At 34.0% G+C, this 18,027-nt stretch overlaps 1 non-coding gene across 1 annotated transcript; it reads right to left on the reverse strand.

Annotated features, from left to right (window-relative positions):
• Positions 1-1,779: 1,779 nt before the first annotated feature.
• Smp_tRNA_02140_Gln_TTG.1.1 lies at positions 1,780-1,846 on the reverse strand. The gene has a single exon. It is a non-coding gene (tRNA).
• Between the last annotated feature and the right edge of the window lie 16,181 nt (positions 1,847-18,027).

Below are 18,027 nucleotides of genomic sequence, written 5' to 3' on the forward strand. Positions count from 1 at the left end.
CAGATACTGAAGTTGGCGCTGTGACAATGATATCCTTCGAAAGCTTCTGATTGGCTCGTCCATAAATTATAGTCTCGCCGAATTCTCTGTCAACCCAGATATCCCTTTTCTTCTGTATTTTTTTCAAAAAGCTATTCCGCTTTCAATTAAATTAACTGGGAAATTCTTTCTTCGTTACCTTTTGATCTGTCATTTGACCACCGCTGGTCAGTCTCTAATTGGCATATGTGCACACTGTGCGTATTGCCTCGATATTGTCTTAATTCACAAGCATTATAAGCAAAGATGAATAGTGGCTAGCAATGGAATCCAGGACGCGTGTGTCGTTCTATTTGGGACTTGTCAGCAGATGTACCTGCTTAACAGACTTGTTGATGTCCACTCTGGGACTCGAACCCAGTATCTTTCGCATCAAACGACATCGCGTTATCCACTCAGCTACTGAGTACCTTTTTTATTATTGTTGGCTTTATTGAATATCGTGTTTTTGTTACAATATAAGATTCTCAGTACAAAGTATTTCAATAAGTTTCCGTTTCTTACTTCTTGGTCGATCCTGACGGCAAATATTGATTAGATGTAATCAGTTCAGGAATTAACATCTGAATAATGTTCATTATTTTCTATCCATATTGTCACCCACCACAATGTCTCTGATTGAGCTCTTTTGTAACTTGTACAGTGAAATGTCGTCAACATTTCATAAATGCACTTGAATAGGTTATACAATTAATTAGCATAATGATCTGTTAAAACAAACAAAGGAAACAGATAACTTGTTGAAACATCTAGAAGGAAGGAACAGGTAGCCCAGATATTCAAACAGGTCGCTGGTATGCTATCGATTGCATTCTAGTAGATCCACAATTATCTGTTTAACACAAGAAACAATTGACTTCATAACATTCGAATCGAACACATATCACTAAACGTCTACCAATGTTCATATTTATAAAGTGTTCAAACTGAAGTACAATAAAATACAAACTATTCTTTCAGTTCTGTTTATGATAGATTCAGATGATTAAACGCCATTTTATGATTGATTATGAATAATCGATTGACGATATTTCATTGACAACTACTCGTGACTATTCTGCATGAATTCACTATGGTGATTATACGTTTAGCGAAACTTATATTCACACATTTTTTTCTACTCACACAAACTATACTAATCTATGACAAAAACCAGTTTGCCGTAATTATATCCACTTAACTAATATCAAATTATCAGAAGGGGTTTTCTGGAGATTTTAGTAAATTTTCTTTATATCGCTGATTTCATAAGTCAATTGAGGCTAGACTACCATGGAAAACCTGGAAGCACTAGATGGTCTTCCGTCCTAGTATAGGACTCCTCATTAGTGTTCATCCACCATCATGTCCAGAGAGATTCGAACTCAGGACCTATCTAATTTTTCTTATGATTAGGAGACGGGATTATTTCTTTCTTTCCTATAGCTTAATTAAACAAACAATCAACAAATACATATATCCTCAATGTAATGTAACATATTCCGTGGAATTGGTAAAGTCACTTTAAAAATTACCTAACTGACGAGTTAAAGTGCTATTCTAACAGCAAATACATGGTAACAGTATTAAATTTCCTAAATGTTAACAAATGGTAAAATAGTTTCATCGAAAACTGTTAGAGACAGAAATTGACTTTAAATGATCTAATATAAGTAGGGGCTAGCAGTGAAAACCAGGACGCGCATTTCGTCCTATTTGGGACTCGTCAGCTTGATGTACCTGCATCGCGAAGTTGATATTTACTCTGGAACTCGAACCCAGTACCTTTCGCTTCAAACGCCATCACGTTATCCACTCAGCTACTGAGTCCTAATATAAGTATTGTTATTAAAAGTGTAAAGCAGTGACGTATTGTAGTGGACGAGAACACAAGTGTTAACAATTGCATGTTTTTCTACACAAAATATGACACACATACAGTAAACACTTCGCTTGCAAAATCTCAATCAATTGGCACAGACTTCACTGTTCCTTGGTTTTCATACCAACCATTTTTTGTACTCATTCGCTTTTCCTTGACCTTCTTAATATTCTGCCTCCAGGTATTTCACTTTCTATTGATGATATATACCACTTATATCTGTAGACATCAGTAGTATACACTATAATATTAGTGGAATTAATTTCGGAAATACTAAATGACTTGGATAACAATAAACTTAATTATCTGGTTTTTAATATAGAACCATTAAGAGTGAGTTAAAACCACTTTAAAAGGAAATAGTTCAACTATGAGTTTGCTCATGAAAGAACATGATAGATTAATAGTTTCCATTTGTAATATTCATGTCACTATAAAATGAAATTCGACAGACGCTCAAACAATTGGAGTTTTAAAGTATATCCATAATTGATAATAACGTAAATGAATTGTCTATACTAATTAACATACTGTATTGGAATTGCTATCCATCATAATACAAGATCCAATAAAAATGTAATAGTATACTGATAACTATTATATTGTTAGGTACTTTGATGGAGTTTCTACTTCATCTGCTCATTTCAAAAGAAGTGAACAAGTTTCTGTGGACATAAAGAATTATGTCGCTAATCAACAGAATATAACCAAATACAATCAAACGAAGTCCAATTGTTCAGTTTGAACATATGAAAAACACAAATTCTTGATGAGACTATAATTTGTAAACGAACCAACCAGATATATGATAACTGGTCTTGAATTTTAGCGCGAAACTCATCCACTCATTTAGCTAAATACTTTTTCGACATTATAGCTTATATTAGTTTGTGATGTAAACCATATGTTTAAATCCTAACACTCACCACCAACCGTAAATCACAATTCTTATTCTTCATACTGCTTTATAAACCTTATATAGCTCCAGTAGGTAGACGGATATTCTCGAGGTCACTTTTTTCACCGTTCAAAAGTCGTCCATAAATTATAGTGTCACCCAACTTTTCTTTATTGTCAAATACATGATTGAAACACGTTTTACGATCGATCTAATTCCAACATTCATATTTTGTATAAACTTTGTCCAGGCTAGAAAAGTAAGCTTATTAAAGCAATAGATACACGAGGATTGCAACTGCAGTGAACAAAAAGGCGAGTGGAGGACAAATGAAGCAGTAACCAGTGAAGTTCAACTAGGTCAGTTGTGAAATAGTAGCTCACTGAAGATATTGGTGAATGGTTGCTCGATTTCGTGAATTGGTTGAAGTTAGACATTATTACCGTTGGATGTCGGTCAGCTAAATCATCTATCGAATAAGTGCTCTGGCGCGTATCTGGTGGGCCCTCGGTTCGAATCTCGCGAGGCGATATCGTGGATGCACACTGCTAAGGACTCCCACAATGAGGCGAAATGGCCGTCCAGTGTTTCCAGGTTTCCCATGGTGGTCTAGCTTCAATTGACTCACAATCTCAACTATATACAAATGAATGTATTTGACACGAAAATTACAGACTGTCACTAAAAGTTGACAACCATACAGTAAACAGGTAATTCGCAAACTATCAATCAATTGTCTCAAACTTGACTGTTCCTTCTGCAAATATCAGTCCATCGTCTCTGATTTCATTGTTCATCCATTTTGATACAAATTGCGTTTCGTTTCTGATTCTTCCTTATCAATCTTCTAAGGAAATACATTCTTTACCTGACCATCATTATATACTACTTATATGAATATAAGCAACCCATACCACACAACCCCTTTGTATGAGCGATATGAATTTGTAACTTACACAAAATCTAATCAACTTAATTAGAAAAAATGTTAATTTTACATTAGGTTTGTAAAATGCCTTTCCTCATATACTGAAAGTGAAATTAAGTTACCAAGAGAAAAACACTTCAGTTTTTTTTTTTACTTAAATAAACACTTTTCATAACATTTCCAATAACAAATATTTGAGACACTTGAAAGCATTCAAATTTTGACGGTTAAGATTATGCGTCGATTGAAGGTAGACCACCATGGATACACTTATCATGATATGAATCGCCGAATGTTATTAAACCACTTAATATCACTTCAATTACACCAATATAAATCCATTTAGAACACAATTAGGTATAACCATTGAAATATATATTTTGTTTAATTAGAATCCATTACAAATTTTAACAACGGTGAATGCACTGAATCAACATTGAATATATACAACGTCTTTTCACATTACTGATGTTCTTATTATTACGATCAAGCTTCAATCTTGTGTTAAGTTTTACTTCTTATCTCATCGATAAGTGAGTAGTGGTCGCTTTCATGGTTCGATGACGCATTGTAACATGGTTGATGGGAATTGAAAAACACTAAACGAGTAGAATAACGTGACACTGATCAGCATCCAGTTGTCTATCAGTTGTAATTACTTCCAAATAACTCCATGGCAACATCGTTCTCAATAAGAAGTAGTGACAAAGAACTAATATGCATAAGAATCAAACCGTCATCGTTCTTGCAATTCGAATCACCGAGTCATTTCAGTTACACAGACATCGTAAATCAGAAATTACTGCACATCTGTTTTGTCTAAACATAGAGCTCCTTACTGTTATGAACGAGAACACAAAATCTGGGAACCATACAGTAAATTCTTATTTGCCGAATGTTAAACAATCGTCACACACTTCACTGATCCCTGATTTCCACTCCAATCATCCACTGTTCCTGTCCTCTTTTCGTAGATCTTCTTAACTTTCTTTCAATAGGTATTTCACTTTCGATTGGTTATACAAACTAATTATATCTGTCGACATCAGTAGCACACACCACGATATGAGTAACTGTTTAATAGTGAAAACAAGGAGAAATAAAATGTAATTTATAGCATACACTCATAAGTAATCTCTAACGATCGTATAAAATTCGATTACTTATCAGATTTCTCATCCAGAGCATTCTTTAGAGCTACAAAAAATCAGATCAGATTTTATTTACTGGCATTTTATTAACTACTGAGCATAAATTCAATGTACGAAACACTATATTATTGTCGTAGTTTACACAACGAACTGATCTTCGCTGGGTAAGTAATCAAATCTAGGACTCAGTGAATATCTGTTTCGTCCTAGCATGGGATTTCTCAACGGTGCAAATTTGTGTGATGACAATCTCAACGCGACTGAAGTGTTATTTAATTCGATCCTCTGTGGTGAATTCGTGGATAAGTACTGATGGAAAGTCATATATTTGGACGAAACAGCCGTTCAGAATTTTGCAGTTTTCAATAGTGGTCCACCTAGCATAAGCCCCTGAAATATATTTACAGAAATTCTATCTCATTAAACCTCCTCACTTTTATTTTCTCAGAAATAATATTATTTCGTGTCTGATTTGAATACAAGTAAATTCAGCAAGAATTCAATAGCTTGTTCCGTCATCTAATCTAGGATAGTTAACCCGAAATTAACATATATATCGTCGCTAATGATCAAAGGCTATTCTATGACTCAACTATAGAAACTGTCCAACGATTAATTTCTATAATGGCTAAATTTTATCAAACCCCTTTTATCAACTTATTTGACAGACAATGCCATTAGGATAGTAGTAATACGTCTATTTCTGTATATCATTATGATTATTGTTATGTGTTTATAACCATATACGCTCGATTACATTTGACAGCCTACGCAAATATCTCTCTAGTTTAAATGTCAATGCGTAAAATATCTCTCGATGAATAATTCTCTATCCTACGTACATATCTACTCGAATCCTATTAAATAGCTCTGCCTTGCTTAGCCACGCTGTGATTCTATTTGACTATAAATTCACTTCTGTATTCTCTCGCAAACACATATTCGCCTCTCTGCTCGAAATTCGTTCGATGCGCTAATACATTTGTTATCTGTGCTGTCATCCACTAATAAACTGTAGTTGTCAATTCTTATTGCCGTCCGATTTCAAACACCGTTGTGATTTATATAATAACGGTTATCAAGTTGATTGATTAACGAAGCTAAGCTACTACAGAACTATGTGGAAATTCATTGACTGAAATACTTTTAATAAACCATTCGGTATTCTGATTGCGATTTTAAGTATTTTTAATAATCCATTAATCTTAGGTTTCACAGCTACTCAGTGTATATAGGTGAATTTGTCTGTTATAGAAACATTTTTCACACCTAAAATGTTCATCAGCGAGACTATAATTGATGGACGACCTTAGAACAAACATGAGCATCAGATATTGAAATTGGCGCTGTGACCTTGAAATCCCTCAGACGCTTCTGATTAGCTCGTCTATAAATTATAGTCTCGCCTGTGCATTTAATCTATATGCAAGATCTGTAAAACTGTGATAAGATACAAATCATCCTCATTTGGTTAATAAATGTTTAGAAAATATACATATAAAATCTCAAGGTATGAGTATCATGCTGAAACTATTCACTATTTAAAAGCATATGTGTGTCTACAGATAAACATACATATTTAGGATAACAGTAGCGTAGCTGGATAAAAAATACGAAGTAACAAAGAATACACTACGAAATGATCTGAGTTAATCAATCATTGAAATGGATCATTTTCTGAATGTTTTTTTATCCTAACATGGGACTCCTCAAAAGTAAGAAGTAAGGTATTGAACTCAATACCTTCAGATCAGTAGTTGATCATTGTGATCACACAACTGGCTTCCAAGTATTTAAACGTTTAACTTCAATTATTTATGACATTTTTTCAACTACAAGTGAGTAAATGAATCGTAATATCACATCGGAGTGTTATAAAGATTGTGAAATCTAATGGATCACCTTACGAAACGGTTACAGATGAAACTGCTCTCCAAGTTTATTGGGATTCTAATTGTTCTCTTACTAGGATTAGTCCGTTATTTAACCAATAAAATTCATCTATAACTACCAACATCCCTTGTAGATATTACAAAACACATTACAATTTACATAGGCATGAACTTTAAAGATCACAAAAAGGTATGCACATTATTCTATAAAGGGACGAGTACTACAATATATGACAAAACTGTTAATGCTGTGAAAACTTAAAATGCATTTTGGATAAATAAGCAAATGCGAGACCATTTGAAAATACACCGTTATCAATTAAACTCACAAGAAACTAAACTTAAAACTTGTGTAGTACCTTTTTGTGGCGGGGCTGTTGTTTAAAAAATCGAGAGGACGAAAAGTGAATGTCCGGCTCTTTAACAGTATTTGTGGAAAAGGATGATCCACCTAGAAGTGTTGGAATACCCTGATTCCAAACAAATTGTTCACATGGGCTACAGGATCCTGAAGGATAGCCACCGACTATCATTGTACTGTATCTCCTAATGTTGCTCCATTATCATGTTAATTAGACCTTTAGGTCGAAGGCTCTGGGTGTGGCTCTGTAAGTAAACCCTGTCTGAGCACTCAGGCAGTATCACAGCCCACAAACAAATTAAGTGACTTGTATGACACATATGTATTCGGTACCCCTTTGCGCCAATAAAATAATAAAATCAGCGTCATTATCACAATCTTCTATCTTAATTGATTGTGAACATTGATTTCTCTGTTTCCATATAGTAATTCAATGAGGTGAGATCAGTCACCCGATTAGTTTCCTGGATTACATTTATCTTAAATATTTTGAAGATTTGTCTAATCTACATTTTAATTAGAATACAAAAAGTAAACGAATCATAATCGTGTTGATTATCAAAATTTGATGATATTTGAATAATACTTTTTTTCTTTAATTAGATCGTAATCCTTTTAACTCTGATAGCATATTCAAGCTTATTATAATTAACGAATAATATTTATGAATTAAATGAACCACTTGAAAGACTGTCTATTAAAATAAACTAATAGTCTTAGATTATTTATGCGTATCAGTTAATAGTTGAATTCATGAGTCAGTTTGAGCTAGACTTCCATGGAAAACCTGGAAGCAATGGATAGTTGTTTCATACTAGTATGGGACTGCTCAGCAGTGCGCATTCACAATGAATGATGCGATTTCATAGATCGATCGAAGTTAGACATTACCATCATTGTATGCTAGCTCAGTGATCTAGATGTTAAATGTTTGCGAGCGAGATCGAAAATCCTGGTTTCGAATCCTGTGTTCAAGATCGTGGATAAGCATTGCTACGGAGTGACATACTAGGACGAAACGATCGTTCAGTGCTTCCAGTTTTTTCATGGTTTTCCAGCTTTAATCGACTCATGAATACAACAAGAAATAACTCTTTGAAAAAGTATTTTTTTCGAAAACAGTTTACTAAGTTAAATAAAAATAAATGATAGATATTAGGGTTTTATAGTTGAAATCATGAGTTTATTAAAGCTAGACCACCATGGAAAATCTGGAAGCACTGGAAGGCCATTTCGTCTTATTGTGGGACTTTTCAGCAGTGCCCATCCACGATCCCGCATCGCGAGATTCGAATCCAGGACCTATCAGTCTCGCGCGCGGACGCCCAACTTCTAGACCATTCTGCTGGCATCCAGCGGTATTAATGTCTAACTGCAACCGATCCACGAAAATGAGCGACATATCCACAATTGTTTTCAGTGAGTTGATATCTGACAACAGACACGGTTGAACTCCACTGGTTACTGCTTCTCAATAGAACTCCAGGAAATAGCTCTTGAAGTCAGTCACAAGTCCGTCACCAGTGTGATGATGTTAATTTTTTACCTCTATTTAAGAAAAAAGGCTAAGTAATCATTTCTAGAAGGTTCAAATAAGTCCAAAGATAAAATTTTAGAAAAGTTTCTTTCCAGTAGTCAGAATTTGAACAAATTTTCTGATAATTACAAATCAGTTTTAGTCAGAACATTAGAAATAGACCATGTAAAACACTAATCCTTAATTGTACAATAAATAATTCACCATAAAGTAAACAATATTATATGTGAACTATGAATATCTTTCATAGGTTGAAAAAGATATCCTGAGAGTTGGTTAAACGCTTTCCATAAGGAACAATTTTTATTTAAATATTTTCGAAATAACCTGAACAATCGATGTACTAATTAATTTTCCCTAACTTTTTTATTATGAAATAGGTCAGCAAGGTATGGTGAATATTGTTGAATTTCATTAATATCGTGAACAGATCTAATTTGAATAACCATTGAAGCAATGGATCTACGCTTCATCATAATATAGGACTTCTCAGATGTACGCATCCATGATAATCAAATAGGAAAGCAAGCCTAGGACTTTCAGGTTGTCACATGAACGTTTAATTTTTAGATTAATAAGTTGACATACAACCATGTTATTGTGTAACTTTAATACGCACTGCCGAGGCGTCCCATATTAGGACGACACAGCCTTCCAGTGCTCACAGGCTTTCAGTGATCGTGTAATATAGATAGTTTCGGTTCAGTGATCTAAAAGGAAAACGTTCATAGTAGGAGAACAGGTGGTTAGTTCATACTCAGTGTATCCCTAGATCTAAATGGATGGGGACTTCCATACTAGAGTATTGAACGAGAACAAAAGCGGGGATAATCGAATGTATTTGAACACAAAATTACAGATCATCTTGGTAAAGTCTGAGAACTATACAATAACTACTTCATTTGCAAAATATCCATTATTAGTCTCAAGCTTGATTGTTCCTTCGTATCCACACTAAATACTCTCTCTTCTCTTCGAATATTCTCAACCTTCTATCATTAGGCATTTCACTTTCGATTGATGATATATACTACTTATATCTATAGACATTAGTAGCAGACACCACAATAGGATATAGTAAATGTCCGATTTTCAATGGTTTTACTTGATTACTAAACTATGATCAATTTGTAACAAATCCAAATCAATCTTTACAAATCGTTTACAATCTCACGAGGCTAGTTCGTGGACGCACACTGCTGAGGAGTCCCACAATAGGACGAAACGGTCGTCCAGTACTTTCAAGTTTTCCTTGGTTTTCTAGCTTCTCTTGACTTACGCTTTCAACTATAAAGTCTAAATAAAATTAATTTTATCGAATTTAAATTTATGTCCATTTTAGTATGTTGATAAATATTATCACATTTATGGAGAAACAAAACTGGTAAGGCTGGAAACAAATGAATAATGCATATATATCTGTATCGCCGTTGATCAATGTATATACATATATATATATAGGTTACATACATACAAACATCCATAGTAATTACTTTCCATTTTAAAATTTAAAAAAATCAACCTGTTTCAGTCATTTTATAAATGAACAATTAATTAGTATAGAGAGTTCCAGTATATTCAGCATTCATTGTTTTACTCATAGTTACTCCTGTAAACTGTACTTTAATAGAGAACAAAAACAACAACAACAACAACGTTAATTTGATATTTATAGTTCATTCATTCTACTTAAATACTTTTCTGTTTTACAGTTCAATGTTCTAATGAAAAAGAAAAAAAAAGAAAATGAATATGCTAGAATGATTTCGTTTGGTAGAGTTTTCTTTTCGTTAAATTAAAAATAATATATGATAGTGGGGTATGTGCTACTGATGTTGATAAATATATAAGTAGTATGTACCATAAATAGAAAGTGAAATACATGGCAGCAGAAGTAATAAAAATCAAAGAGGAGAGAACTAGAATAAAGAATGTTTAGAGTGGAAATGAAGGAACAATGAAGTCTGAGACGATTGATTGACATTTTGCAATGAAGTATTTACTGTATGGTTCCCAGATTTGGCCAAGAGTTTCTGAAATTTTGTGTTGAAATACATCCAAATGTTCCCTCTTTTGCGTGTAGACAAAATCCTATTCAATCAAGATTGTTGGTCTTCCTTATCTGTAACAAGCTTAATACTTCTGTTAATTAAATTTTTAACAACCGTGACATTCGTACATAATGCATGAGCCGAACCAAAATCTAAGTATCTTTCAGAATGTGTTGATTTCCTGATTATAATGGCAAGCAAAGATGAATAGTGGCTAGAAGTGGAATTCAGGACGCGTGTTTCGTCCTATTTGGGACTCGTCAGCTGGATGTACCTGCATAACAGACTTGCTGATGTTCACTCTGGGACTCGAATCAAGTACCGTTAGCTTCAAACGCCATCGCGTTATCCACTCGGCCACTGAGTCCTGATAGCTACTTGCTTGTGCAATGGGTTGAAGTTGAAATTTACTTAGTATTGTTTGTTTGGATCTTCCAATTGATGTTTTTAGGACGAAACGCGCGTCCTGGATTCCACTGATATCCACAATCCATCTTTGCTTACTATGCTTGTGAATTGAGGCTATATCGAGGCAATACGCACATTATGCTTATATGCCAATTAGAAACTCACCAGTTGCAGTCCTAAAAACATCAATGGGAAGATCCAAACAAACAATACTAAGTAAATGTTCCCTTTTTTGTTCTCAATCACTGTATCGATGATGTCAATAATCGCTACTAGATCAATACTATGAACCTTATCATAACATAAAAGTGGATTCTAAGAGATGCACACAACTATTTAGATAAATGTACGTTATATACCTTAATAAATGTGACCCTCTAAATCAGTGAATAGTTTGTTGTTAGCTATCAGTGTATTCACTTTTATTTTGTCCCATATGCCGTTAAATATCACGTGACAAAATCGTTATTCAGATTACCGACTTATATTACGTCGTCCTTGTGAGAATGTAATAATACGTTAATCAGCACGAGCAGCCTTCAGTCGACTGCGTGTCCTTGTTGGTCTCCCGTATAATAACTTCACTCCTAGCCCAGCCTGTTGAATCCAGAACACAAATATCACTCTCCTATTTATGATTAACATATTACAGACATACGTAGTTCATATAAAAGCAGACCAAACAGCATCATACCATGAAATGAGAAAATAATCACTATACAAGATCAAGTCAAAAGTGGCTGTGAGTATAAGAGACGTAACTGATAAATTGAGAATAAATTAACAATGGTAAATCGTATAACATTAACCAATAGGTCAATTAAAAGCTTATGACAAAAGGAATATGAATGTTCATATAATCTAGCTACTTACCTAATAAGAATAATATTTAACAATAGTCCATAAATAATTCCTAGCGCTTACCATCCATCTATTCTTCGTTGGAATATAACAATTTTGTTATTATTTATGTCTAGAATTAAACTGGAACTTAATGACTCCTTGAAATCAATATCACGTAATTATTTAGATTCACATGTTGATTACGTTTTCAGTGTTGTTGAGCAGTGAACTTCAGTTTCCTACTGTTCAATAATTGTGATTATATATATGTATAAACAACCACTAAAAGCCAGTTTAAACTAAACGTCTACTTTTTCTCAGAATGTGACTTTTCGATAGTATACATCCAGGATTGCTTCACGGATTCAACTATTGAACTTCGCTAAGGAATGACACATCTCAAAATAAATTTCCACCCTTCATTTTATCAAAAGAAGCAATCTAGTTGTATTGTAATATATACTTTTACTATTTTCACAGTTGAAATCATGAGTCAATTGAAGCTAGACCACCATCGAAAACCTGGAAGCACTGGACGGCCGTTTCGTCCTATTATGGGACTCCTCAGCAGTGCGCATCCACGAAATGCTTCTACGTCAAATGCGATCAATCAAACGCATTACTCATTATGAATAATGAGACAGTACAAATCTTTACATACGATTCATCAATCAATAAAATGGTTAACATTATAAATAGAAAAATAGTCAATTGAATTTATTGTACCTTACGTTGTTCAAGTATGGGATACATACTTTACTTCTTCGGTTAGAAAAATTAATTATGTACATACATTTAATCACTTTCGAATAACTTCAATTCAATCAAAATAAAGAAGTAAACAATAACAGGTTAAACAAAGATGGATAGTGGCTAACAATGGAATCAACTACATTTCTCAATATGAAAAACTAAAATATTCGAAAACTTGCAAATGAAACATTGACTTTTCGAATTTTTTTTTTTTTCGATCTACATAACTGAACTGTATTCACTTGGTATTGTTTATTTGATGTTTAGAACTGTCATTGATCAGTCTCTTGTTAGCATATGTGCATCCTGTCTGAACTGCCTTGATATTGCCTGATGTTACAAGCCTCATAAACAATGATGGGTAGTGGCTGGAAGTGGAATTCAGGACGCACGTTTCGTCCTAGTTGAAACTTGTCAGCTGAATATACCTCCATCTCAGAGTTGATGTTCACTTAATAAAGGTAGAATTCCTGTAGAAAAATGTTTCAATTACATTTTTTCAAAAAAAAAATTTGTACCATTTTATCAATTTTTTTTAACCTTCAGTATCCAACAGAGAAATGTTGTTTTCTTCTTTTGTTTTTCTTCCATGTTTATTTTAACACTAAACCTAATTACATTTTCATAATATTTATGGTTGGTTTTTTTTTGTTTTTGTTTTTGATTTAAACAAAATTCATGACGCCAAAACAATTAGATAGTTCTATAATAATTGATCATTAACATTAACATACTACTATCTTCAATTTGAATCCATGAATCAAACCAAAAACAAACATTTATATTTTTTTTTTCAGACAATGGTAATTGGCATAAACTTTATGGAAAAAGGAAAGCTAATTTTGTTTATTTGCATAAAATGAAATTGCCAAATATTGTTATTACCTTAGTCGATAGGATTCGATCTACACTAAGAATGACCTGACATACATGACATTGATCATCACCCAGTGATCGATCAATAGTGACTACATCTCAGTACTACAGGATGTCAGTCGCGGACAGGATAGCTCAGTGGTAATATTTCAGATTATGAAACTGGGTGACTCGGGATCGGATCGATTAGAAAGCGTCAATTTCCTCAAGATCACAGGTACACCTTGCTAACGAGTGCCAAGTAGCACGAATGAAATATACTTTATTATATGGGATGTACTTAAGATATTAAACATGAAAACCTTAGGAAATTTCTTTATATATTATGTAGAGACGTATAAGATGTTTATATATATATGATTCATATTTACAAATGTACAATCCCGCATGTAGTACCGTGGATGAGCATTACCGAAAAGTTCCATACTGGGATGAAACGGTCATTCAGTGTTTCTGGGTTCCCAATGGTAGTCTAACTTAGATCGACTCATGAATTCAATTACTAAAGTCGAATATGAGTAAAACACTGGCACAACTTTGAATGACAGTGTTATAAATAAATGTGGTCACCGTACGGATCTTGACTGTTGAGGTTGAAATCACTAACGAGATATAAATTGAAGCATACAACGGTGAAAATAATTTTGCATTAGTTCATGAATAGACTATACAAAATGATAGTATCATTGACTACGATATCGAATTTTACCAATATTGGGTATTTAACTTAACGAACGCAGATAATATTTTTCACAGCTCATATCATGGACTGGTGTTAGGTGGAGAACTGATGAAAACCATGGAGTACTGAACGCCTGTTTATTCCTAGTATTGAACTCCTATGTAGTGAGCATCCATTAATAAACTGAGGGTTGACCATGTGTGATTTAAGATAAATGTCATTAGTTACGAAGATTGTGGAATATCGCGAATTCACTGCAATCACAGATGTGAATCACCCGGAACCTGACCCGTTATTCAAAGAATAAAACTTGATATTCATGGAATCGATTCCTTGAAAAGTCGTCGATTCACATTGTTGAACATTTTCAGACTAGAATAAAACATCTTTCTATTTTTCAATAGCTTTCTAACTTAAATCAACCCATAATTATAAGCTGTAAGACACAACAATATTCACAAATAATATTTGGCAACAAAATGTATTTTACTTATTTAATCACTTTATACTTTAAAACTATTCTGTAAATAATTCACTTGGTATTGTTTGTTTGAATATTCTCATTGATGTGTAGGACTGCGATTGATCAGTCTGTTATTGGCATATATGCATACTGTGCTTATTGCCTCGATATAGCCTTAATTCACAAGCATTATAAGCAAAAATGGACAGTAGCTATCAGTAGAATCCAGCACTCACGTTTCGTCCTATCTAGGACTCATCAATGGGAAGACTCGAACAAACAATATCAAGTGAATTCAAACTTCTCCCCGTTGCACAAGCAAGTGGCTATCAAGACCCAGTGGCTGAGTAGATAACGCGATGGCGTTTGAAGCGAACGGTACTGGGTTCGAATCCTAGAGTGAACATCAACAAGTCTGTCATGCAGATAAATCCAGCTGATGAGTCCCAAATGGGACGAAACGCGAGTCAAACTGGATTTCACTGCTAGCCACTATCCATCTTTGCTTATTCTGTAAACAACTGTATTCACTATTCTATAAGCTTTTATGATATTTCAAATGTAATAAAGTGAACAGAAAACAACTTATCATTCAATGAACTACTTACACTTCTTACATCACACCACATGCGGTGCAGTTTATTATTGAATGTAGTTTTTCATTAACATACTGTTGTCAATCAGTTTGATTTATGAAAATAAAATAGCCAAACTATAAATGCTATTTTGTTGACTTTTATTTCTCATAACGACAAGAGACAAACAAAAATAGATTTATGTTAAATTACCTAAAACACATGGTGATGGTGGGGGGAAGGGAACCGACTAAATAATCAGTAATGGAACACATATTAAAGAGAACAACTGTTTTCAGTAACCTCCTCTTCAGAATGTAAATAAATAATCTTTTAATTATTGTATAACATCAGATGTTATATTATGGTACTTATATTACCCTTTAACTAGTATTATTTAGTATGTTGTTGCCACTGTGGGCTGTGTTTGATGGTATCCGGTAATCGGACATTGAGTACCTTTTGTAGACAATTGCTTAGAAGGATTTGTGAATTTTTGACGATTGTTGTAGTTGTTCTCGAAGTTTCACATCCGTACAGTGAAAATGTCTTGACGATCGTATTGAAGATTCTGACTTTGATAACAATTCAGTAGTCTAAATGGGAAGCTCTTACATCGTAAAAAGAAGGATCGAGTTTTAATCTCTAGATTTCTTATAGGTACGTACTTCTCAGGGAAGCCATACTTAGAAGAAGACAGTTATTAAGTTAACCACGGTTTTCAATGGTCGTCTAATTATTGTCAGTCTGGGATAATAATATAAAGTCGGAAATTGTCTCAAAGAAAAGATATTAATAAAACCGTTTATCAAAAAATACTGACCTGGGTTAGTTTTTATTTCGATTAGTATAACATCTAGAAATTGAGATTCATCAGCTAAACGACCCATTGATGATCTTCATTCTAAAAAATTTGAAACTAGTATCCATCATCTCAGTATATCATGAAGTAGAAAAGCTCTGGAAGAAGTGGAAGCTTTCGCATACCTCAGCAGCATCATCGATGAAAAAGGAGGATCCGATGCAGACGTAAAGGCAAGGATTAGAAAAGTAAGTACAGCATTCCTACAATTGAAGAACTTGGAGAACTCCGAAGAACCAATATTAAAGTCAGAATCTTCAATACGATTGTCAAGACTGTTCTACTATACAAAACTGAAGCTCGAAGAACTACTACAACAATCATCAAAAATTCACAACTAATGATAACCGATTGTCTACACAAAATACTCAATGTCCGATAACCGGATACCATCAAATACATCCTACAGTGGCAGAGAACAAACCAACATCCATCTGAAGAGGAAACCATCAAACTGCATCACGAGACAATCGCTAGCTAGGAACGATGAAGGGAAACGGAATAGAGGAAGCCTAAGGAACACACTGCTCCGAGAATTGGAAGTAAACATGTACAGGATGAATAGCAACTGGAAAAAGGTGGAAAGGTTTGTCGAGGACAGGGTTGGATGGAGAATGCTGTTGTGTGTACTATGCTCCTCTATGATGGGTAACAGGTCTAAGTAATTAAGTTAGTAAGTAAGTAAGTTTGTTATCTGATAGTTTACATGTTTGACTTCAATCAATTACCAATACTACCTGATCCTCTTTCATTATTATCAGTCACCAAGCTTGTTACACATGACGTGATTGAGCTTCCTCGTTTACAGCTTCTTCATAAATTTCTGTGAACGTCTCAAAGAAATCAGTCACTAGTAAGTACATTTAATCTTTATTGAGTGAGACTATAATTTATGGACTACCTTTAACAGACGCTAAAATGACCCTGAGAATTCCCACCTACATACTTCGGCTAAATAAAAACCATAAACCTGTTAGAGTAATGAGAACTATGGTTTACAGTTGATGATCAAGGTTAAGAACCAGATTTATAGTTTTCATCACTAGCTGACATCATTTAAAATGACAACAATCTATTAAGCCAAATAGTCAAACGAATATCGCCCCGAAATCCATGACCTGTTATCATATATCTTATTGGTTCGTTCATAAGTTATGGCCTCACCTATTACTATATAAAATTGTTAAATTTCATAGATTTCATCTCGAACTGTTTCTTTTTACTGTTCCATTTCATTTCTTCTTGCTACAAGACTGATTAGTTTAGGTTTTTTTAATATAATATAAGTACACGGAATGCCCGAGTAATGTGGAAGACCAGGAGGACTAATCAAATAGCTACAGAAAGAGGAGATATAAATTGACGTTGTCCGAAATAGGTCAAACCTATTGGACACAGGCTGAACATAAATCGTTAGATTAGGAAGAGATCCTATTGATCATGGAGAAAAAAATGCTTCACACACTCAGGGATTGTCCTGATGTTGTCCAAAGAAACAGGCAATGCATTTATAGAATGGGGATCTGATGAATACAGAACCAATAAAGCATCATTTAAAACAAAGAAGGAAGGAATTTAACTGAATATTATCCAGTGTTACGCACCCACCAATGATAACAATGACGACCATTAAGATCAGTTCTATAAAAGGCTGCAGTCAATCATAATGAAGTGCCCAAGAAAGGACCTCGCCATCCTTATGGGAGATCTAAACACCAAAGTTGAAATATACAACACCGCGGACGAATATATCATGGGACGACATGAAATGACTGGAAGATTTGTTAATTAATGTTCATACAACAAATTGGTTATAGGTGTCACTATTTTCCCTCACAAACGAAGAC

This window comes from Schistosoma mansoni (genome assembly GCF_000237925.1).
Source record: "Schistosoma mansoni, WGS project CABG00000000 data, supercontig 0199, strain Puerto Rico, whole genome shotgun sequence".
Lineage (NCBI taxonomy): Eukaryota > Metazoa > Platyhelminthes > Trematoda > Strigeidida > Schistosomatidae > Schistosoma > Schistosoma mansoni.